This window comes from Astatotilapia calliptera, chromosome 7 (genome assembly GCF_900246225.1).
Source record: "Astatotilapia calliptera chromosome 7, fAstCal1.2, whole genome shotgun sequence".
Classification (NCBI taxonomy): domain Eukaryota; kingdom Metazoa; phylum Chordata; class Actinopteri; order Cichliformes; family Cichlidae; genus Astatotilapia; species Astatotilapia calliptera.
In genome coordinates, this window is record NC_039308.1 from 28,817,001 (window position 1) to 28,840,955 (window position 23,955).

Consider the following 23,955-nt stretch of genomic DNA (forward strand, 5'->3'; position numbering starts at 1 on the left):
AATTCAGAACCTTGAATTAACTTCAGATACTATATATAGAGAAATAGTAGCAAAAAAACTGAGTGACCTCTAACTTCCACAGTTAAAGCTTCTTAGTATCAGTGTACTTATACAAAGCAGCTCCAAGGCTTTAGTTTAGAGACTGACTAATAAATTTGAGGCATGTTTTGTATGCATGCTTTGTTGATTTCTGGATGAAAAGAAATTACTTGAAAGAAACAGTTACTTCAAAGTGGGTACCCTTTGGAAGTGAAGAAACAGACCTGAACTCAGTGCAGGTTCACACGTGATTTGCAAAACTTTATTGTGCTTCATGCTCCACCTTGTGATCAGCTTCAGAGTGTATATAAATTAATCAAGGAAAATGCTACCATTTTACATTTATTGTTGGCAACATTAAATGTTACTTGTAATTTTTATTGTGCTTGTCACAGTTTCCACTAGACTTTTTAAAGTCCAGTAAAAATATAATCTTATTTCACGAAAGCACAGGTGGGAGCAGTTCAATGACATTTACTCTTATATGTGCTAAATAGTGTAGTCATATGGTTTGGTCTCAGATGAGTGAACTGCTCTGTTGTCTCAAATTCTCTTAAAGCACAGCATGCCCTATAACTGGGAGAACAGATGGTACTACCTGACTCACAAACTAAAACACACACACTGATACACGCTTATGACTTGCTGGGTCAACAGTGAAACACATGGTCTCATTTTAAGGTGGAAATGTACACGTACACTTTCTCTTGGTATAAAGGAATCCTTGTGGTGACAGCTGTGAGTGTGTAACCTCCGATCTTTATCAAAGTGTGTGTATGGATTATCAGTCAGCATGTGTTCAGAGATCTGCTTCATCAACATATGGTTAATTGCTTTATCAATTACCCATGAAAAATGTTAATGTGAGCCTCACTATCAATTATTTAATCAGATATATAACTTATTAATCAAACAGAGTGTAAATTAGCATGAGTCAAGGGCATGTTTAGTTTTAAATCCAAAGTACTTAAGCACAATAACTCATGATCTAACTATTGATGAAATTACCTAAATTTTCTCCGTTAGGATCTTGGCCTCTCTAATGGTAGGTTTATACTGCAGGAGTTTTGGGGGTTATTTAGCCTCTACTCACATTTCCTGACTTTTTAAAGATAAATATATTTAATGTGTAGGATTGTTTGACATTATAAATGGGCTCTGGAAGTTTATGATTATGAATATATCAGCATTTTTTACTCCTGTCAATGAGAAAGAGACTAGTAGCTCACAAAGAGAAATGGGAGGACATTTTCAATAGTGCCAGCAAAACAAAACTGCTCCATTTTTAGTTGTGATAGGTATGTAAAATCAAGCACCTAGCAATGCCATTTGCCTTTACAAACATTTTTGAAATAACTGGTTGTTTGAAAGATCTCTGTGCCTATGAGTGTAGTACTGAAAAAGTAGTATTTATTTATTGTCATTGTCAAGAACAATGAAATTGCATTTGGGGCTTCCATACAACCCAAAAAAAGAAGAAAATAATAAATACCCCTTAAAACCCAAGTGTACATATTTAACCCAGTGTGACTCCAATGCAATAAGACAATCCTTAGCAATAATGTTCGTAGAAATTCAGACAAAGACCTGAGAAACATGACAAAATACAACAATGCAACCCATTCAATATTATTGTACTGTGAGATATGATAGTTATCTATTTAAGAAAGAGGGGGGGGGGGGGGGGCAGGGGGGGGGAAGAGAATAAAGATATGATGCACCAATGCAGACCAGTTCATTGCTATTAAGAAGTTGGATATGGTTATTGTCCGTGAGAGGGGGGCAGAGAGTTCAGGAGCCTCACAGCCAGCGTGGTTAAAATCCCCAGCCGCAATAAAGACACTGTTCTCAAAGGGTGTGACATCTGCAATAAGTCAGTTGGTCTAATTTCTTGTGTTTTCGAAATGTCTCTATTTATTTTAACTACACAATTGCAAAGCGGACTACAGCAACTCAGTGACCCTATGCTCTATCAGTGCTGCTTTGAGGCTGAGTACTGTGGCACAGTGTGTAAAAGTCACCAACACTCTGCTAACCAAACAACTGCAGTTCAGAAAACTCGAGCATTAATATCAGCACAAAGCCTGAGCAGCTCCTCCAGGTATAAGTGGGCTGGTACTTTTCTTACTGCAAAAGGTCTGTTGGTTGAAAAACAAGCTAAAATCATCACCCTTACAACACGTTACCTGATATATGGTATGAAATGTTTGCCACTGACCGGCCAGTCTGGACATTGCAGTGACATTGGAGGAAGACCACCTGTCGATGGGGTGGCCATAACCATGGGGTGGCCATAACCGGTGGCATGAAATCAGCTGGTCCCATCACCACCAGTGTTGGGCAAGTTACTTTGAAAAATTAATTAATTATAGTTACTAGTTACTTCTTCAAAAAAAGTAACTGAGTTACAAGATTCTAAAAGTAATTAATTACTTGAAAAGTAGCTATTGTGTTACTTAAAAAAAATTATTCTGTTCTCTACCTGGAGACAGCAGTTACCTCATTATTCTGACACACAACACAAAACTATCCACAACACTACACACTAACTACACAAGACAACACATTAACTACACACGCCAAACATGCTAAACACCACCACCAAACCCTAATTCGGCCAGGGACACTGGCTGAGGCAGTGTAGGTGGAGGTTAGGTATGTACATGGGGACATACACAAACATCCCTTTATCGCTATGGAAATTACAAGAGCAACACACAAATTCAAGACTGCAGTTAGCTCCCGCCTGATGCAGTCTTTAATTCAGGGAACATATTGACTGGGGTTTAATAACCTGTTGGGGAAGTGTGTGGGATGCTTTCATGACCAATAAGCGATTTGTAGTGTCTTTGCTGCGTTCAGTGGTGACGTGAGGTTGTAGTAGTGACGCTTCTCTTTAGTGACAGAGGCTCCGCTGTCTCCAGTGAAATATTCCATGGGAGAATTCCCACTCTCAAGACGACAATCGACCTTCGACAAGATGATGAAAATCAGTGTTCAAATGGTGCACCCTGACATTGCACTGACCTACCCACATTTTGTGATGGTTAGGGGCAGACTATATCAACTGAGTCATGACAGTCGCATGAAAGAGGAACACACCCAGTTGCTGGTAACAAAAAGCAGCGGGGAAATGATTTTCCAGACTGCTCACTATAACCCCATGATGGGACATATGGGATATGACAAATCTCTGTAGCAAATAATAACGACAAAGGGCCCTTGTCCAACTAGTTTGGGATGTTGGTGTTGTCTTTTGTGGATGTCCAGACCTTTTAGAGTGTTTTTTCATTTGGGTAGGTTCTAAAATAATTGGCATAGATGCCACTTTAAAGCCTAAAGACCACCTCAGAAACCCTTGTGGAGCTGGTAGAGACTTATAATCAAGGGCAGCTTCTTTCATTTTAGTAAAAAGCTATATCCAAATATTCACTTTTTATCGTTTAAAGCTTGTCAAAGAAACCAAATTTGAGAATACGGTTCCATCTAAAAGCACCCAAAAGGAATTCAGAGAGTGATTTGAATCTCCAATAAGATTGTGTTGCTGGAGAAGAGCTTGGTGTTTGATCAGCAAATTACAACAAACAGTCAGTTTGCTCTCATTTGAGATGGTGGGGAAGAAACAGATTGTTTTCTAGTGTTATCGTTCCAAAATATGAGGCATTTATATGAGTATTTGCTTCAAAGGTCCACTCCATAATTACCATAGGGAGCCAATTACTTGCTTTGCCTACACCGATTTATCACCATCTCCCTGAAATGATGTCAAAAATGTTAATGAGGTTGATATCCCACACACTTACAAACCCATGAATTTCCAAGCATTTTCCCTGTGTCCTTGGGATAGCAGGAAAATAATGACTAAAAATTGCACTCCAGGTCTTCTGAAACTGCTTTCAGTTGCCATCAAAACAAAAACAAGATTGCACTCAGAAATAAGTGAGTGGCAAATTAGAGGTCTTGTACAGAAAAGGTTGTCGCCATTGCTTTTTATTTTATTTTATTTTATTTATTTATCTTGAGCATTGCAATTTGCGGTATTTTTGATTAGTTAACGCTGACCACTGGTGGCATTAAAGAAAATAAACAAAAACCTCAATCAATTTACTTTTATCAACCCAGACACTGTTTACAGCCTCTCAAATTAAAGTTTTAGAGAACTGGGAAATTCAGAAAGGCTGCCAATTATGTAGTCATTTATCTCTTGTCAGACAGCTATAGTTAACAAAATGAAGTTAGACTGGTAAACCACAAAGCACAGAAATGAGGGAATTCAGAACTCTAACACCATTTTGTTTCTTTCAATAAGTATGTCATTCATAAAAAGATGAGAAAACAGAGCAGTTGGAAAAAGAGGCCAGCAGCTCAAGAAAAGATTCTGTAAAAACTGTGGACAAAACATGGCTTCATATATTATGTAAACATACATTATTTATCTTACAATTATGACTGTGTCTTTCAGGCCAGCGATGGCTCCGAGGATTTCATCTTCCAATTACAAGAATCCTGCTTGAGGTCTCTGTCTCAGACGCTCTGCAGCTGCCAGCAGCAGAAGGGGAGACCACAATACCAGTGGAGCTAATTTAAAGAAACCCTCTTCATGTAGCCAAAGGCTAATGCTTCTGCCACAAAGTCCAGCCAAATTCTTCATCTCTGTTCGACTGAACTTTTGAGTGTTTTGGATCATCCATCCCAGTAGGAATGATATGGCCAGTATCTTTAACTCTGTTTCTGGGTTTGATAACTTGAGCCTTGGATAGTATTATTATAGCACCATGTTGGTTGACATGGTAGTGAAGTGGTTAGTGCTGTTGCAGAAAGAAGATTCAAACCTCCTGATTGACTGAGACCTGTTTGTGTGGAATGTGCATGTATATCTGCACAGATTTCCCTCCAGCTCCAGCTCCTCCCATGCATGTTAGGTGACATAGTGATTTAAAAATGTGTTGTAGGAGTGAATGGAAGTTAAATGCAGTGCTGAAGTGCATGCAAATAAATTGCTGTATGAACACTTGTGAGAAAGATGAATGTGAATTTATTGCAAAGTGCTCAATAAGTAATTATTTGTATTTTTTTATCTGATTGTAATCCACAATAATTAATACGTTCATGTACATAATAAATCTAAAATACATTGCCCACTTAATAAGCATTATGTTGTACCTAACAGTAACTGTTGGAAGTTTCCTCTAGTCTTGTAGGAAAGTGTTCTGTCTCATGCTTTGGTGAAATGGTGTGTTTGTTCCCATCTGCTTAAGTCTTTTGCCAACTCAAGCAGCTACTGTGGGGCTGAAATTGTGTGAGAGACAAGGTAAATTTTTGGTATGTGTTAAGTTTATGTTTAAGGTCATTATCAGACATTGCTACTGCAGCTGGAAGCACTCTATTAGCATTGTTCTAAATGGGGACTGGTAGTTAGAGAAGCAGAACTGCAAACAAAACATTGCAAGTTATTTCATCTTTAACACAGTTACTGTGTTCTTGACCAAGGCCCTTAAACCCAACAGCTGACGCAGTGTTGCTCAATGTTCAGCAGTTTTGGACTGTGAGTGTGCTATGAAACTGAGTTGACTGGACAGCTTCCACTGCGAATGTGTTTTCAACTGTCTGATTATAGTGTACCTCTAAAAGCAAAGCGTCTTCTTCCTAATAATCCTGTATAAATTACAAAATAAAAATAAAAATAATGCACTAAACTTAGGGGTATTATTTAGGAAATTTTAATGCCTTTAATGTTGAAAACACACACTCTATCCCACACCTTCAAAATCATTGTGCTATCAAACACACTACAAAAGGCTAATTAAGAATATGCATGGCTTGGACTTAACAAGCTCATTTGTCTCAAGCTATCCACACAGTACTAACGAGGCCCTCTGCTCATTAAAACCGTTAAGCTGGAGGCCAGACAGTCCGCTGTCAGTTAGCTAACAAGGTAAATGAAGGAGGCAGCCTGTGTTGATTTTGCACAGGAATCTGGAGGTGGAAGATTAGGCTGCTTGACACTACACCAAGACAGCAAGGCAAAGTTTGTTTGACCCAACAAGCACCGCCCAAAATTTGCACCCAAAAGGGTGCAATCGTACTAGCAGGATGACTCATACATGCATACAGTTGCACTTGTGTGTGCTGCCATGCACCTGAGGGTATGCTAGTGGGAGGTTAATATGCCTCCTTGACTTATTTCTGTGATTGAAAGTATTTTCCCAAAGGAAAAAAGGTCAAAACAGTGTAATGGCGTCTGCAAGAAGACAGATCATACAGGAACAAACTTAAAAACAAGAGCATGTGATTTTCTTCTTGCTATTTGTCTTTAGGAAAAATATGAAAAGAAATGGTCAAGACTAAACACAGGACACAGTTTTGATGAATATGGATACGAATGATCTCAGGTGAATTCCTTAGTCTTCTCTTTTATTGCTATCAGCAAGTATTTAACTGGAAAAAAAGGTAAGTTTTGTAAAATGAACAGATGTCTGACAGATGAACCGGAGAAGCCCTGTGGTCTTCACAAACCCATATTCCCAGGGATATTAAAGATTCTTCAGTCAGGGATAAAAATGAGAAATGCACTCCCTGTGAGTCTAAAATTGAGATTTATTATAACATATTGCCACTGCTGCCACCAGAACTAAGCTTCAGGCACATTTTTGGGCCCTGGGCCTACTTTTATTCAGCCTCTATGTGGCAAAAGTTCCAGCATGTCTTAATGAGGCTGGGATCCACTGTGAGATAAGGTAAGGCAACATGAGATTAACTTTATTGATCCCTGAAGGCCAGGCATGCTAGAGGGGAAATTGAGTCATTACAGCAGCAAAGCATAGAGGTGTAGGATGGAGGACAGAGTAAAAGGGGCAACAAGGTGGTGTATTGTGCAGAGAGAATGGCCCCCAATCAGCCTTCTTAAGTCCAAGCCTAAGGCAAGCAAGGAGTAGAGAGTTAGCAGTGAAACAGTGACATGCAAGTATACTTCAAGCAGAACTTTCTTCCAGGGTGATGTTTTCATTGTGCAGAGTTATTGGCTGTTATTTCTCCACAAAACCTTTAATGTATATGAAGACATCTGCTGTATATCTCTGTGACACAAATCAAGTCCTGCAACTAACTGAAAATACCACTGCAACAGTTACACTAATGTGATGTCTTTTTTATTTTTGTCAACATTAACACAACAAATTCCATTAATTTTCTGGTTTCAAATAAGCGAAAAGCTAGAAAATTCCTCCAGGAATCAAAATTAAACCAATTTCTGATGTTCCAAACACAACACAAGTCGCACTACTAAATTATCATACTTTCTGATATGCACATGAAATTATTTCAGTGTTTCCATGGATGGGGTCAAAAGGTAAGAGGTAAATGTGATTAAAAATACAACATTGTCAACTGGGACTTTGGATTTTAGATTACGTTTTTGAATGTCATATGGGATCAGTTTTAGGATTAAATTTGTTTTTACTTGACTTTTACTCGAATCGTTTGGATCTAGGAATAAAAAACGGCATCCTGGTGATTTGAAAGACATCATAGTTTGGGTTCAAAAACATCCTTTAACTGTGTTAAACACATTACAAGCTTTGTGTGTTTACACGGTGCTGAGATACGCTCTCTCCAAAGGTGACAACAACGGCACACAGTCTCATTATAGCTCTTTACAAATGCTTTAGAGGCTGCTAAACTTTAAAACATAATGACAGGCTGTCTTAACAACTTGAACAGATGACCTGTAGGGTTGTTTTCTTGTGGGAGGACAGTCTCATTGAATAGCAACACTTTTGTCTCAGGCATGTCATGCAGACTGCTTTGTTTCAAATGGAGCGAGGCTTTGAAAATAAAAAAGCTGATGGCTACAAAGACTGCAATTTCATTAACCGGAAATAATAATGAATGTATTTCTTCTTAGAATGTTGTACACTGCAATTTGTGTCAACTAAATTGCCTGATTTTTTCTTTAGTTGGAATTGGCACTAGACTCAATCATACACACATTATTTCCTAAATATTTTGGTTAACTTACTTATTTTTTTTAATGATTATTATATATTATCTAACAATACTGCGCTTGAAGACCCTTTCAGCCTTGTTTAAGGAAGACCTTCAAAAAGCTTTCCTGAAAAAAATAAATTTCATTAATTCTAAAGAGCATGGCAAGTTCTTTCATGAAGGAGAGATGTGTTTTTGTTTTGTTTTGTCTCTGACTTTAACAAACCGTCAAACAAAAGAAGGAAAGGAGACCAAAAAAACAACAACAACCGAAAACCCAGAAATAAAGAGGTGCACAGAGGGAGTGGGCGAGTGGGAAAAAAAACAGGAGCAGAGGGATAGGCAATAAAGGTTCATGGTGTGTTAGTAAGCATGTGTGCATGTGGTAGTGGTGGTTGGGGGGACAGGTATGGGTGAGCTTGGGCTGATAACCTCAGGGTGTGGTAAATAAGATTCTGTCAAAATAAGACAGTTCCTTCGATAAAGAAAGGTTGTGGGATGCAAGCTACAGGATTTTATGAATTGTGTTTGCACACTTGCCCCTCGAAACGTTTTCCTCTGTGCGTATTACACAATCTCTTGGTCTTTTCACAGCAGCGGCTGCAACCTCAGCCGCCTACAGCACAGGCTGTGGCCTCACCAGGCTATGGGCTGAAGAATAACTCATTAATCTAATGTCCCTTGCCTTCACACTCTTTGAAAACATACACTGAAACTGAAAAACCTTCACACATGCATATGAGAGACCATCACACAGTATTTCAAAAAATAAGCCCATTTAAAAAAAAAAAAGATTTATTTCGATGACTTGTTAAGTGTCATGGAGGAGAAATTAAAATAATATTTGCCTCAACATGACTGTGGGGTCTATAATTAACTGTTAGCTCACTTTTACACATAAAGATGTGAAAATGGCTTGTCCAAATCATGCTATTATCACATCAGCCATTCAAGGAGGAGGAATGCAATTTTCACATCATTAGTTTCCATTAAACATATTGCAGTAGTGGCAGCGACAAATGAAAAGGTCAGTTTTTGAATTAATCACTGTAATTTCACACAAACTAACCAGGTCACTGCAAATATAGCTTAGTTATGCATGCTGTCGTTGCTTCCCCCTTATCAGTGCATTAGGCATTTATGCATGTATTTCTTTTTGCATGATTTAAATTGCAGATGTGTGATATGATGGTAGTTTAATACCGCAATACTGAGTTGGACAAAAAGCAGGCTTTTAAGTAAAATTGAGGGCTTGGTCACACAGACCTAAGAACTGATTGGTGACCCCCTGGTAAGCTCTGGTTGCTAGGGAAAGATGTGTGTTCCCTGACCAAATGGTGAGTGTTTTCCTGAAATTGCTAGAAGTTGCTAGGTGAAACTGGTCACAAAGAGTGTGCTGCATCTTATCATTACTTTGGTTACCAAAGTGTTGCAGCCACTCATAGTTTGCATGGAAGAGCTTGACTTGCCTGCAAAAACTCACTAACCAACCACGCTTGAAATAACATGATGCAAGCTGGAAACAAGGCCATATCCTTTCAAAGTAGAAGTTGTGCATTATTGCTGAAACCAACAGTTTCAAAAGATGCAACCTTTACTTTGAATGGCCTCTGTTGTTGGTTTACATCACACTCTTTGCAGTTTAGTAGCTGCCAAATGTTTGAAGAGAAATTGTCACCTTCCATGCAACCTACAGATGACTGTGACAATTTTATTGCAACCAACACATATTGCAATGAGGTTTTCGCTGCAGCATTGTATACCTCTTTGTAAGCAGTTTCACCTAGTGACTCCAAAAAACCAGCAACCATTTACCATGAGCTACAATCTGGTCTTTGGGAATACATGACTTTGTTAGGAACTGACTGGGCAGTAACTGCAAGTATCTTCAGCAGCCACTCTCAAATGCTCAGGGAAAACTTATCCCATAGGGACACACGGTTGCCTGGTCCTGATGAAAAATGGTCTCTAGGCTTGGGTGACTGGGGCCAAATCTGTTGTAGGGTTTATGTTTCAATTTAACAACAGTATTTTTTTAATTGAGCCCTAAATATAACCAATTAGTTCTGATGCTTAAGATGGATCAAAACGCAAGTGAAAACAAGGTAAAACTAAAATGTGAAATTGGATACAATCCATGATGTTGTAAATTTATGTTGTTTACCTGTCTGTGTCAAGAGCTCAGCTTTATAGCACTAATGTCAATAGTCCCCACTTCTGTAAAGTGTTATGATGATAACCTACACAAGAACCAGCTCATTTAACATCAGTACTGTACTATGATGGCATTACAAGGCACACAGAAACAACATAACTTTCCACAATGCCAGAATTCTTTTTTTACTGTCACTGACACACCATTACCATACCACTGTTAGCTGTATCAGGTCACACACACACACACACACACACACACACACACACACACACACACACACACACACACACACACACACACACACACACACACACACACACACACAGATTTATAACAATTTCTACACCTGTGGCACTTCATTACCTACATATACTCATCTTTTCTTTATTACTTGTCAGTCTTATTTTGATCCCAAATTTCGGTTGTTCATCAAAGTTTTGTTGGTAAAAAGTAAAAAAGTAAAAATATGGTACCACCGCAAGTACAGCGTTGTTATCGGCACATTTGTTAGTTGAGCAGCTAATTAGCTGACTTGTCATAGCTACAATCTGTGTTCTGTGTTAAACCACACACACACACACACACTCGTGCACAGATACACATGCCAGTGGCTCTGCGCATTCGTCCATGCACACAGAATAAATGGACAAGCTTGAGAGTACAACACTCAACGCTCACACAACACTGAAGTGGCAGCAGCAGCCTAATTAGAAGTAGTGGGAGCTAAGTGGGTGAATAAAACAAATGGGAAAGAAGAAGAATAAAGTAAAAGATAGCTCAAGAGGCAAAAGGAATTCTTTATTGATTGTTGCTTCAATGCAGCGCAAGTTTTTTTTTTTAGGGTGGATTCTGACAGAGTGAACATCTTCCTCTGCCCAATTATAACACTCAAGCTCTAAGGAGTTGTCAAACATGGAATATAATATGTGCTCTGAAAACAGTGTAACAGTGAAATGGAAACACAAACAGATGGGGGGAAAGATAGGGGGTCCATCAGGGAGAAAAAGCATTAGGGAGAAAAACGAGGGAAAAATACAAACCGAGTACAGACAAAACACTACTTACATTTTGAAAATAAAACTTCAAAATTTACACCTTAAGGTTCACACTTCCTTGCTACCTCCCAGAGTCCTCAAAGAGACAATAGATTCTTCCTGTGGAGCTGTCTGCTTCCCCCAACTTCCTTACTAGACCCCCACCATTTGTCTTACTGTATGAGTGTGAGACTTGTTAAAATCCAGTGGCACCAAGGCATTATACAATAAAATAATGTGATTAATACATAAGTAAAAGAAATTTCTATACAGCATTAATCAAGTTACATCTCTAGTACAGTAATGTGATATATTACCAGTAGTCACACAGTAATTATTAATCAAGCAGGGTTGCCATTACTTATGTCTCGTAAGCTCTTTAATTACCTGCATGATAAGAGAGATAGAAAAAGAAGTGTAATCAAATTCATATGCATGTGCAGGATTCTTGGTACTTACACAGCACTATTCTTAATGAGCACTCAAAACTCTTTAAGGCCGCAGGCCACTTTCACCCTTTCATACATATATTCATGCAGCCCTTTATTCTATTCATTTAGGCATTTTTTAACAGAAATTATACACTCGCATAATAGCTTTACACTGTTAACTGGAAGCTGCATGATGATGCACAATTAAACAAAAATCCTTTTCTATCACTTAGGACTCATGACTTTTTAAACACCGTGTCGCTGTCAAACATCATTGAAAAGTAATAAATGCACTGTTTATTACTTCATCACGAGAGTGAAGTTGTGAGCTGTTTATATGTCGATTTCCAGCTTTTTTTTCCCCCCACTGCAATTTTTCACATCATCAGATTCAATCATTAAAAATAGAGACACAAAATTCTTTATTATGATAAACATAATAAAACAACAGAAGTGAAGAATTGCATCCGACTATTGAATGTTGTTTACTTCAGAATAGGAATGTTATCACTTACTAATAGTCATCATGGAATAGTTAGGAAAAACGTGAAACGTTATCAATAAGTTGTCGGAAAAAATTTCAGACGGACATGAAATAAAGCAGATGGAATTTGTTATTAAAGGAGAGATGACATCACCTTATTACTCAATGCATTAGTCAGGGATTGGACTTTAACGCTCCTTAAAACTTATAGTGTCTATTAGAATTTGCATTGCTGCGAGATAGCCAAAACATGGTGTATCAGGATAAACAATACCATAAAGACAATATTTTTGACTTGATGGTTGTGAATAAAGTTGTTTCACTTGAAATATATTGAATGTCTTTTTATTCCACTGACCGAATTCGAACACAAGTTAGATGCTTAGTCTTCTTATTGCTATACTTTTGCTTGGGTTAAATCCTTTGCAGATCAATGTATTTCTCTGTCTAGACTTCAAACAATGGACCTAATCCCTACAGGGCGAGCTGTTAGTTTCAGTTGTGCAGCATAGTCTGATTGCTGATTGTTGCTTTGTCTCAGCTGGTAACACCAGTGGGCTCTCTGCGGGAGACATTTTGGCCCATTTCTCTTTCTGTTGATTCTGTGGTGGCTCTGGTTGAGCCCTACTATTAGAACAACCTGTCGAAATCGACGTATCTGTTGGACTCATGTTAACTGTATGGACATGAATTAAACAAAGTTCTCTTTGAAGGCCCTGTCGGACAGGAAAGACACAATTATTGGCAAGCAAGGAGTAGAGAGTTATTGGTCTGTGTAAATAGAGAAAAGACACACAGAGAAAAGAGAAATCCTTTCACATATACTAAAATATTGCAAAGGTAGATGCTTTTTCGGAAGGTACTAAGTGGTAATCCATTTTACTAGCTTGTTGCTGGTCTATCACAGTAGCTCATTTCCCAATGGACCTTCCTCACAGGAGAAATTTTTGATTTGTCAGAGTTGGGAAAGTACTCGGCCACTTAATCTTGGGTGCAATGTGAAAAAGGAAGACAAAACAGAACACTGAGAAAAGTCAAATGACACAGTTGTAACTAAAAGTGATCCACTGGCCATTGATTGGAAGTATGTTTAGCCCTCTAGAAGAAGCAGCACAAGAAGAAGAAAACAACATTCAACTTTACTAAAAGGCTTTGTCCTAGTTTAAGTTATGCCATGGCTTCATATATTTGTCTAGCAAAGTTAAAACATGAATATATAAACTCTTGCCTGCAGTTGCAGTTGAGTATTTTTCATTTTTTGTGCTGCAGAACCTTCCTGGAGATGCTACTATTTTCACAGTCAACTGGCCTCATTAAATCCATTACACTTTTCTGATCTTCCACCACAAGCCACAGGGGCGAAAACTCTTCAATACAATAAGGAATTCTGCCAAAGCGCTGCCTCGCCATTAGCACTTTACTAAGGAATGTCACTCTGGATCAAAACACACTCGCAGCTGAAGCAGGCTCTCAGTATTCAGTAGGATGGAATACATAAAGAGGTAAGGGAAAAGCTTGCCACAAAAAGTGGAAACTATGTGGCACCAGATATTGCTTTTATTTATAATTTTTTTTAAGTGAAACAAAAGATGCTCTTTATATTTTGAAAATTTTGAAATTCCCTTATATCCTAGATTCATGATGCCATTGACTCAATTTTTATTAACTTCACTGTTGTGTCTTAGTACACCTCTCAAATGCATATGCCTTCTATTCTTTAAACCTTATCACTGGGATTTTGTTTGAAATTTGAGTCTGCCTTAATAGATTTTCATATTTCTTGCACAGTGGTTTCCTGCCATATGTCGTCGAAGCTCAAGAGCAACCATAATTTAATTCCAACCAAACACAGCGGCAGGTGATTTCAGTGATTGCACCCTACTCTCTGGTTGAAGGTGCTAATCAGTGTAATCAGCAGCTCCAGTGTTTGGTAGTAAAGAAATTCAGCAAAATGTTAGCCCTCTGTGAAACATCATTGGAGGCAATTACTGTAGATGAACATACCCAGTCAACACTGACATTGAGTTAAATTTGTAGTGCAACACATATGTGATCGTGATTCACACAGGTTTTGAAAATGATGCTATTATTTCATTGTTAGATAATGAAACAACGCAAAACAACATACATATACACTCATCAGAGATGTGAATATCATCGCAATGGGTTTTTAATGGTTTCTTTGAACTGTTCTTTTTCCTGGTTCAAATCTTTCAAATGTCATACATCTTTAACGGCAAAAAAAAACAAAACCTGGAGTTTAAATTTTTTCTTAATTTTCTCTGTTCCATACAGGTCAAAAATATGTATATGTGACAACAAATATTTCATTAAATGTCTCTTAGCAAGTTGCATCTTGAGCACATACTATTGGTAGCCATCGAGAAACATGACACATTACATTGCAGTGTCAAACAACAGAAGACAATGTCCAAAAGTGAGAGAGAACTTTAGATCTTTGCAAGCATATGTGCAGATAGCATGGTAACGCCAAGCTAGCCAAGAATGAATGATGTTAAAGCTGAGTGAATGCCGACCCAAGCCCAGCAGCCAGACCCTGAACTTCAACAGGTAACAAAGGCAGTGACGATCAGTCAGGCTGCAGCCTATGTTTCTATCTGTTTATGTTTCTACTGTAGAATCAATGTGGAGATCGTTTTGAAGTTTCTGTGGTCAGGGTTGTTTTGTGTTGTTGACTTTGTGTTCATACCTAAAAACTACAAGAAAGCTTGTATGTGTGTCCTCATTAGGACAGACGTTTGTGTTGGCCTATGGGTCTGTAGCCTGAGGTTTATATTGTTAACAATAATTGTCAGGTTATTTTACAGAGAAATTAGAAGGTAATAAGATAAGATAACTCTTTACTGTCATTGCACAGTCATACCTAATACAATAGTACAACGAAATTAGAAATGTGTAATGCAATGAGTTGTGTAACAAATTACTCTCTCCAGCAATAATTAAGTAACGTACTCATTACTTTTAAAAAAGGCAACAAGCAATGTGTAATACATAACTTTTTTTGAGTAAAGACAGCAAAACTCTTCACAACAAAGAGTGGACATACTTTCAACATGCACAAATATTTGACCACAAAGCATGCAATTAATGTGCACAAATGTAATGTCTTTGATATGCTGCTTAGCGATGGTGGTGACTGAAGGGGGAGCCAATGAGAATCCAATGAGAAACAATAAGAGAATCAATAATGAATCAAATTGCTAAATTCTTTTAAATTTGCATCCTCATGCTGTATGTAATAGTATTCTAGCATTTCTTATTTTACCATGAAACAATCTTTTGTTTCATTCTCTGTTCCCATCTGTTACCGCAGTTGCCATTGTGTCAGCCTGAGATACTCATCAGCCTTCTGGAAACTGACACTAAAGAAAAGCTCATATGATTAATATAACGCCTCCAGAGATGTAACTCAGTTTTATTCAATGTTGCAACACATATTCTGTTCTTTTAAATAGAGATTTTCTACTTCCATTCCAAATGCATGCTTTGCCTTATAGCTTATTGCAGGCATCAGAGGGCAACAAAGAAATAGACTTAAGATGAAATATCAAATAGACTCATTAGCATACAGATTATTGTTTGAACATCTAAGCATTTCAATGCCCAAAGTAAAATCACTGTTGTAATCCCTTTTAAAGAGGATTTATCTGAAGTCAAGAGCATAAAGATGAACCCCTCTGCTTTCACTTTTTAAACAAACTCTTGACCAGCCTTTCTATTTTGCTCTTACTTTGTTTAAGTACTTGTATTGTGCATAAAGCACACTGATACAATAATAGGTCTTAGAAGAATATGTACTTTCAGGTTTAAGCCTACACCAGTAGTTCTCAAACTTTTCACAGTGAGTACCACCTCATAAAATATATGGCTCTTAAAGTACCACCCTTATGACTGACATCAAAGTACAGTAATATAGGGCTATTTAACACCATATACAGTTTACAAGAGACAATTTTATTTCTTATATGAATGTTATTTATTTTAACTCATAAACAGGATGTAACAAGTGATAATAACAACAACTTTACTGCATTAAAACATTCTTTTATTGAGTGGTAAAACGTTAGCGTTCATCCTCCAGCTTCACTGTGTTTATGCAGCCGGTTCTCACTCCCGAGGCGTAACATGTCGATGTTTTGTCACGTCCCGCGGCATTCCTGAGGAACGCGAAAGGAGACCTTCGGCGTTCTTATGGTACGCGGCGGGTTATGGCTGGAATCCAGTGCAATGACGCTCCCGCGGGAATAGACGTTCCAGCCCTGTATTCCAGCCCTAAACCTAACCTTATCCCTAGCCTTAACCATAACCTTATTCCTGATATTAACCAGGACTATAATGATGTTAAATAGCGTGTTTCTAAGCAATTTGAAGAAAAAGAGCGAACATGTGTAGATGGAGTCCAGACGGTTCTCATATTTCCTCTTTTTTCCGAGGTCGTCATTTAGGAACGTGGTGGGTAGCCGAAAACGTAATATGTTGACGATTTGTCACCTAGCATAAAATGTTACGCTTTGGGAGTGAGAACATGTTGGTTTATGTTATACTAACCATTGTTGTGTAGTGTAACAGTTGCTATTGTAATGCAGTGTATCACCACATGGCGGCGCCTCCTGTTTCATGACTGGTGTGTCACCCCCTTTTTTGGTTCTTCTTCGCACTCCTCCTGTAATGGATGCTCCCGTGTGTACGTGGACTAGTGTGCTCTTTAGTAATGTGTGGTAGAGGTAGCACTCTTATTTTTTTATTTTTTTAATCTTTATTTATAAAGTTTTGCACATGTAATTTAGCACTCTTATTTTTGATATTGTAAATAAATGAGTACTTTTTAGAAAGTCAGAAGCTGTTGCTCATTCGCTATCCATCTGCACACCTCCGCGGCTGGCTTCATCTCCACTGCACGTTACAGTAGCTAGCCACCATGTAGCACATCACTATATACCAGCTAGCCCAACTTCAGTAACCCTACAAACGCCACTGCTGTTTAGTTTCCTGTCTTCATTTATGTTAGAAGTGCTAACAGAGCTGTACGTTTTAATTTTTGCTGTGGTGGTTAAGCTGCCAGATTTCTGGCTTCACGACCCTCCTTCGTGGTTCGTGCACGTCGAAGCTCAGTTTGCTCTTTGCGGCGTTTCAGCCAACGACCAAAATATACCATCATGTGGTGGCCTCGCTAGATCCGCTGTCCACCCGTCGTGTGATGACCCTCCTCCGGGATCCCTCCACCCTCAAGGTGCTGCTGCTGCAGTGCTACTCCCTCTTTGATACAGAACGAGCCGAGAAACTCCTTTCTCTCTGGCCTGGGTGATGGTACTGCCCTCGAGCTCATGGAGAGCACGCTGTCCTTGCTAAGAACAGATGACGGAGGTACTCCTCTTTACTCACCTCTTCCTCCGACGGTTTCCCGCTCCAGTGCAAGCTGGCCTTGCCAACTCCCCGCTGCTGGCCGCAAAGGATTACTTGTAGATCGCATTCTCCCGGCTACTAGGAGCTTCAGCATCCAGGCAATAGTTCCCGACTCACCAACGGCATCTCCTGCGCCCCCACCGATTTTCCCAGAGGAGCCTCTGACTCAACGATGGTGGCTGGGATCGCGGCACAGCGACACCGCGGAAAAGGGCTGTGTTTTTGCCATCAGCATTTAGGCCCTGCAGCATGGCGCTGTCTACCGCCTTGCATTTTTAAGGACCAGGGAAACAAGCCCGCCAGTGCTCTGTGGCAGCCGCGACAGCTGGCGATAAGGAAAAGCTCACACTCGGGAGACGCCTCAGGAACTCTCATGTCATCTTTGCATACCTCCACAATGATATAATTTTTAATCTTAAACAAAATTTTGGGAGATTTCCCACGTACCACTAGAGAGCCCAAGTACCAATAGTGGTACACGTACCACTGTTTGAGAACCACTGGCTTAGACTACATTTACCCCCTGTGTGCACACTAGCATTACATAATCCATCTGTGCTCCAGATATTGACTGCTTTTTTTTTTTTTTGCATTCCCCGTCAACATGAACTGACACTGCTTCAATAATGGTGGGGCCCAGACTCTGGAGAGGCCAATCCATCACTGATAGTCCTTTTCCACTAGTACCTACTCAACTCATCTCAGCTCGACTCAACTTTTTCTTTCATTAGGTAGTAGCACCTTGTACTAGGTACCCTTTTAGTACCTCCTTGGCTGGACTTCCAAACGACCTTAGTCAACCCAAAAATGTGATGTGAACAGGCTACATGCCAATGATTGGCCAGTCACAGGACTCTTGGTTGCCTCATTATAACGACCCCATGCACATTAGGTTGTGCTCAGTTGTAATGGAAAACGGCTGAAACTGACTTGAGTAGGCACTAGGGGAAAAAAGGCTGGAGTGTTCCATTGTATGTTTTCCTATCAAGGTATGCTTTAGCAGTGTGTTTGGGATGCCATACTGAAAAATGTAGCTGCATATTACCATTTCTGATTGCCATTTGTGATGAGGTTTCAGCAAACAGTAGGTACATCCTCTGTCAAATATATCCCTCAGGCCCAGTGTTAATTCTTTATTAGATTTTTTTTTTCTTGTTCAGCCACCTCTTTTGTTCTTCACTTGATTAGTTTTCCCTCAAATGTTTTAATGACACATGACATACCAGGTTGTGATATGCTACATCTTCAAATACCAGCCCTTTGTAAATCACCTTGTTGGTTCCAAAATACTATTTTATTCCTGGCAAACTTATCTTTTGAATTTTTTGTCAAATCAGTTAAAGAAATGGATACAAATCATGTGTTCATGTAACATAGTAGTAGTTTAAAAAAAATGGCTAAATACACCATTTCAAATTCCTTAGCTGTCTGCTGAAGTTGCTGCTTCATCCCTTGAGTTTTCATTGGTTAAATGATGTGTGTCATATTCACATGTGAGTGTTAGGTCAGCAGTCCCAAACCTTTTTTGTGCCACGGACCGGTTTAATGTCAGAAAATATTTTCATGGAAAGGCCTTTAAGGTGTCGCGGATAAATGCAACAAAATAAAATGATATGACCAAGACAAAAACTGTGGTATTTTGTAAATATAATAATAAATGCGAATTCACTGTGTAATTATTAACAGCGTCCTCCTGAAATGCGCCAACAACATTGAGAGCAGCATCCTCCTCTCTGCCCCTTAATGCTCTCTGGTCACTATGGTTACATGTAATTATTCCTTTCAAAATAAGACACAACTGCAACACAGGAAAACATCCAAGGAAACCTGAAAAACATCAATTTCACACCCGAGCCTCAACTCCGTGGCCTGGTACCAAACGACTCCGGTCTGTGGCCCGGGGGTTGGGGACCGCTGTGTTAGGTGATTTAATGAAACAAATCGTTTGAGAAAGGCCAGGTACGAGGACTGAGTGGATGAGTGGATGAGTGGAAATGAGTGAAGCAGCCAAGTCCAATGAAAAGCCTGGAGAACTATTTGTACCAGGTGTCATGGCTGAAGGCCAAACCAGATAAACAGATTCAATTGCAGATACAAACAGAGGCACTGGTAAATGTGATTACAAGACTTTATTTACAAACAGAGAAATACAACTATAACGTGACTATGAAATGTGAACTATGATGCTACGTGAACTATGAGATGTACATGATATTCTAAGAAGTAGAGTAGCAAATATGACCTTTACCACAACACTGAATACTAGGGAACTTTATACACACGAATCCTGTGGTGTGGGGAAAAGGGAAGTCAGGCCGGGGAGTGAAACCAGCCGTCTTTGAGTCACCGTTATGAGAGGAGACAATGTTCAGAAGGTAATCAGGTCAGGTGAGAGCAAACACGGACAAGTTCTATCTTACTTATTGTAGGTGGGCGGTGAGATGGTGAAGGTTACAGCCGGTGATGATCTCCAGTAACTGTGGCAGGGAGGCAGGCAGGCAGGTGAAGTAAGCATGAGCTGTGGCAGAAGAGCTGCCAAGAAAACCAAGGTCCAAATGAAGGTGAGTATTGTCAGAGTTAGAGCGTGGAGATCGGATGGATGACTGCAAGCAGAGAAGCACAAGGTGAGCAGAGAATATTGCTATCAACAGCATCACGAGAACTGTGATGTCCTACACTAACAGAGGTTAGGTGAAGATCTGGCGAAGAGTAGTTGCGAGCCCTGGTCCTGAGTGCTGGCAGCTTAAATGCCAACAGGTTTGGACTGCATGCTTGAATGTGGTGACTCCGCCCAGAGGTTGGACCACCGGCTCTATGGAAAAAACCCTGCACTCACCCGGACCATAACACCCATAACAACTCGAAAATATTAGAAATTTTGGTTTCCTTTCTCCACTTATTTCAGGTTGTTTTAGCTGAATAAGCTCCTTGTTGTGTCCTGATATTGTGAATATGAATGTTAATCTGCTGTTGGCAGTGAAGAACGACTGTTTACTGGTTCTGAAAAGTGATTTTGAGAATGTTAAAGCTAAAGCTAAGCCTGCCAGCATACACATGACTCTTTCATGTATTTGTGAGCTACTAAGCTAAATTGGTTTAAGACCAAGCACTGGTATGTTGGTTAAAACAATCAGAATACATAGGTATTTGGGTTAAAAGTTAAATAGAGGTAAAAATTTATTTGAACATGCATTTCATATTGTTTTGAATTGTCATTCAGAGAGAATAGCCGAGTAAATGATTTGAAGGTCACTACACGTGAAGCATTCTTGTTTCCCATGTAAAGATCGTGGTATTGCAGCCTGAACATACAGACTGTTTTATTGTTATTTCTGTTGTATATGGAGAATGGTGATGCTGCAAATTAAAAATACATGTGATTGTATAAATAAATATGGCAGAAGCGAGGCAAAGAGAAACTTCACCAGTCGTCTCCGTCTCATCATTTCCCTGTTTTGCAGGAACATTTAATCTTTTTTACCGGCCCAAACTCTGGGTCGGTTACAAAAGCAACATTAAAAGAAATGAGAGGTGACTAAAGACTTTTGCACGTCATTGTATGAAAAGCTTTTGTGTGTTTGCTAAGGTGGCAGTTTGTTAAAAATTGTTCCACTTTATTCATTCAATTTGGGTGTAACACTGTGTCATGCAGTGACTGTGTGCAACAAGAAGGTGGACCCAAATGCAGGACTCCAGAGACAAAATGAAAACTCAAAAAACAGCTTTATTGCTGGAATTCACAAAAAATACAAAACTGGCATGCCACATATGAACAAGGAAGAAACATAATGGAGGAAACAAGACAGAATCAGGGCAGAGGGGACACACCTGGAGAACACAGATGAACATAATCTTATTGATGAGGAGCAGAAAGCAAAACTGAGCACCACACACACGAGACAAGGGGCTATCACAATGAAACAGAAATCTAGCACTGAGGTACAGGGACAGTCTCAGAGACATAGACCAAAAGGAAGTAAAACATGGAGACATAACTGACCGGGGAAACAAGACAAACTAAACAGGGCACAGAGAGACCACACAAACACAAGGACACAGAAGGGAACTAACGCAAACAAACAAGAAAGCAAGAAGTAAATATAAACTCAGAAACACTAAAAAAACCACACCGTACTCAATAACTCAAACACAAATTCTCTCTTCATTTCAAAGAAATATATCATATGTACAGAACAAATTCAAAATACCGAGTCGAAGACGCAGGATCATGATTCTTTGGAGAAGAGGCTGGCTTTGCATAAGATCGACAGGTTAACTGTTGGTTTCTCAAGTTGTGAACTGTATTTGTTTTTACTAGGACTTGCAAGGATGTACACTCTAAAAACTGAGGATTACAATCAAGAAGTAATACCAAGAATACCATAGACATTTAGATTCAGCTTACTTGCTTGAGACTTAAGAATAGATCACTGTACAAAAGGTTACAAGGGCTCAGACTTGAAGTCTGAAGGGTGGACATGGTATAATTTATGTTTCATTCTGTTTGTTTCTTTTCTGTATCCAAGCTTGAGCAGTTGGTGCATGTTTGTCATTGTTTTCCTCCTCTATTCTGTTTCCTTCTATTCCCCAGACACCACCTCTCCCCAATGGGTCTCAGCAGGAGGTCTTGTCAACTGTGAAGCTTTGTCTGCCCTTTTCTAATCTTTCTTTCTTCTACACAAGCCTCTGCATTTTTCACTATTTCCCCTATGTCCCTGCTCGTTTCAGGAGGTGGTCATGTTTTACTCTTTGACTGTGCTTTCAACCTTATTAATGGACGCCCCTACTCATCTTGTTTCCCATGGTCCTCAGTACAACTCAAGTAAATCTAAATAGCATACTGTAGGAGCCGCTTTCATATAGGAGCCAGCTAACATTTGACACTGAAAAATTTATTTACTTCAGTCAGCATTTCATAAGATTACATCTAGTTTGTGTACAAGAGTGTGGATCACTATTGGTTTATATGTCTTATGACGCATTTAAACATTTCACGGAGAAATGTTTAAATGACAGATGTGGGTACCCAAGCCAGAGCACGACTCTGCCAAAGGACATTGTTGTTTTTCATCAGCAGGAGGCAGATGAAGGGTTGAGTAGGTGGTCCTACAGTGTGTTGTGACACATTTCCATCCACATTGTTGAAAGATGTCGGCCATTTCCAGCCCAAACTGCCTCAAAATATGATCTCAGTTATTGGATCTCAGTGGAACACTCAGCGTGCCTTATGTGCGTTCACATATAAACTTAGAGCTGTTCATACTTCGTGTAAAATATTTATTTTGTCTTACTTATATCCCAGCTGTTCCACATTAGCCAAATGTAAAAACATGGGCCAATGTTGTACTAATGAACCAAGTATCTGCTCTGTAACTAAAGGTCCTAAAAGGTACAGTTTGGAAAGTCTCACCATCAGATGTCAGTAGATTACAGACTAAAGTCGACCAAATTCTGTTTTCTTGCCCCTCCTAATTCAAGTGTATCATCCTAGCTACAGTGGCCACTGCGGGACAAACAATCACCATTCATCTATAGTGCGTTTAGGCTGTCAGTCTATTGTTTACCTCAGCTTGTGTCCACATCTATTTACTCTTGAGGAGGTAAATGGATGTGAAGTCAGTGAAGCTCACTTCTTTCTAGTGACAGGGATATTGAGCTGAGATGTTGAATGTGGTGAACTTTCTGTTGCGCTGCTGTTTTTGCCAGTGTTAGCCACTATTAGTGATACTAATATGATGTGAGAATATAATTAAACTGTTTATCAGAGGGAAAGTGTAATTTTTAGGACACTTGAGCCTGACATGAAAATGATAATAAATGTGAACGACATATTGAGAAAAAGATGATGAACATATATATGTACAAATGTTAAATTGTCATACAGTTTGAATGAGCTATTTTTACCTCAAATTTGTATTACCTTTTAAGAAATTCAGTCATTAAATATTTTACCACCACTACTTTTCATAATGTGACAATTCAGTCAGTTCATTCCATACCAATATGTGACCCTGCTTTGTTGGAAGGAAAACTTGATATCAAACACTGCATGTCTAAAGTGCTTAAATCTGACAAAAAAAAAGGACATTGAAACAACTTCAATATCAAAACATAGTCCTAGAAGAGGTCTTATCAGGCTCTGAACAGAAACATGTGTGGAGTGCCCATGGGTGTAGAAAGGGATTACACGCACATGCTCCTACAGATAAAAAAAAAAAAAAAAAAAAAAGTCCCCTTACTTTAAATGTATTGAATGTCAATAACATTGACTGTTTAAAAATAAAACGAAACACTTGAGAGAAAATCAGTGTTTTACCTTCGGTTATGGCTTGCAACACTCGTGTGCAACATGGATTATTTTTGCCTGTCACTTCATGAGAGACAATCATGTGCATTGCATGT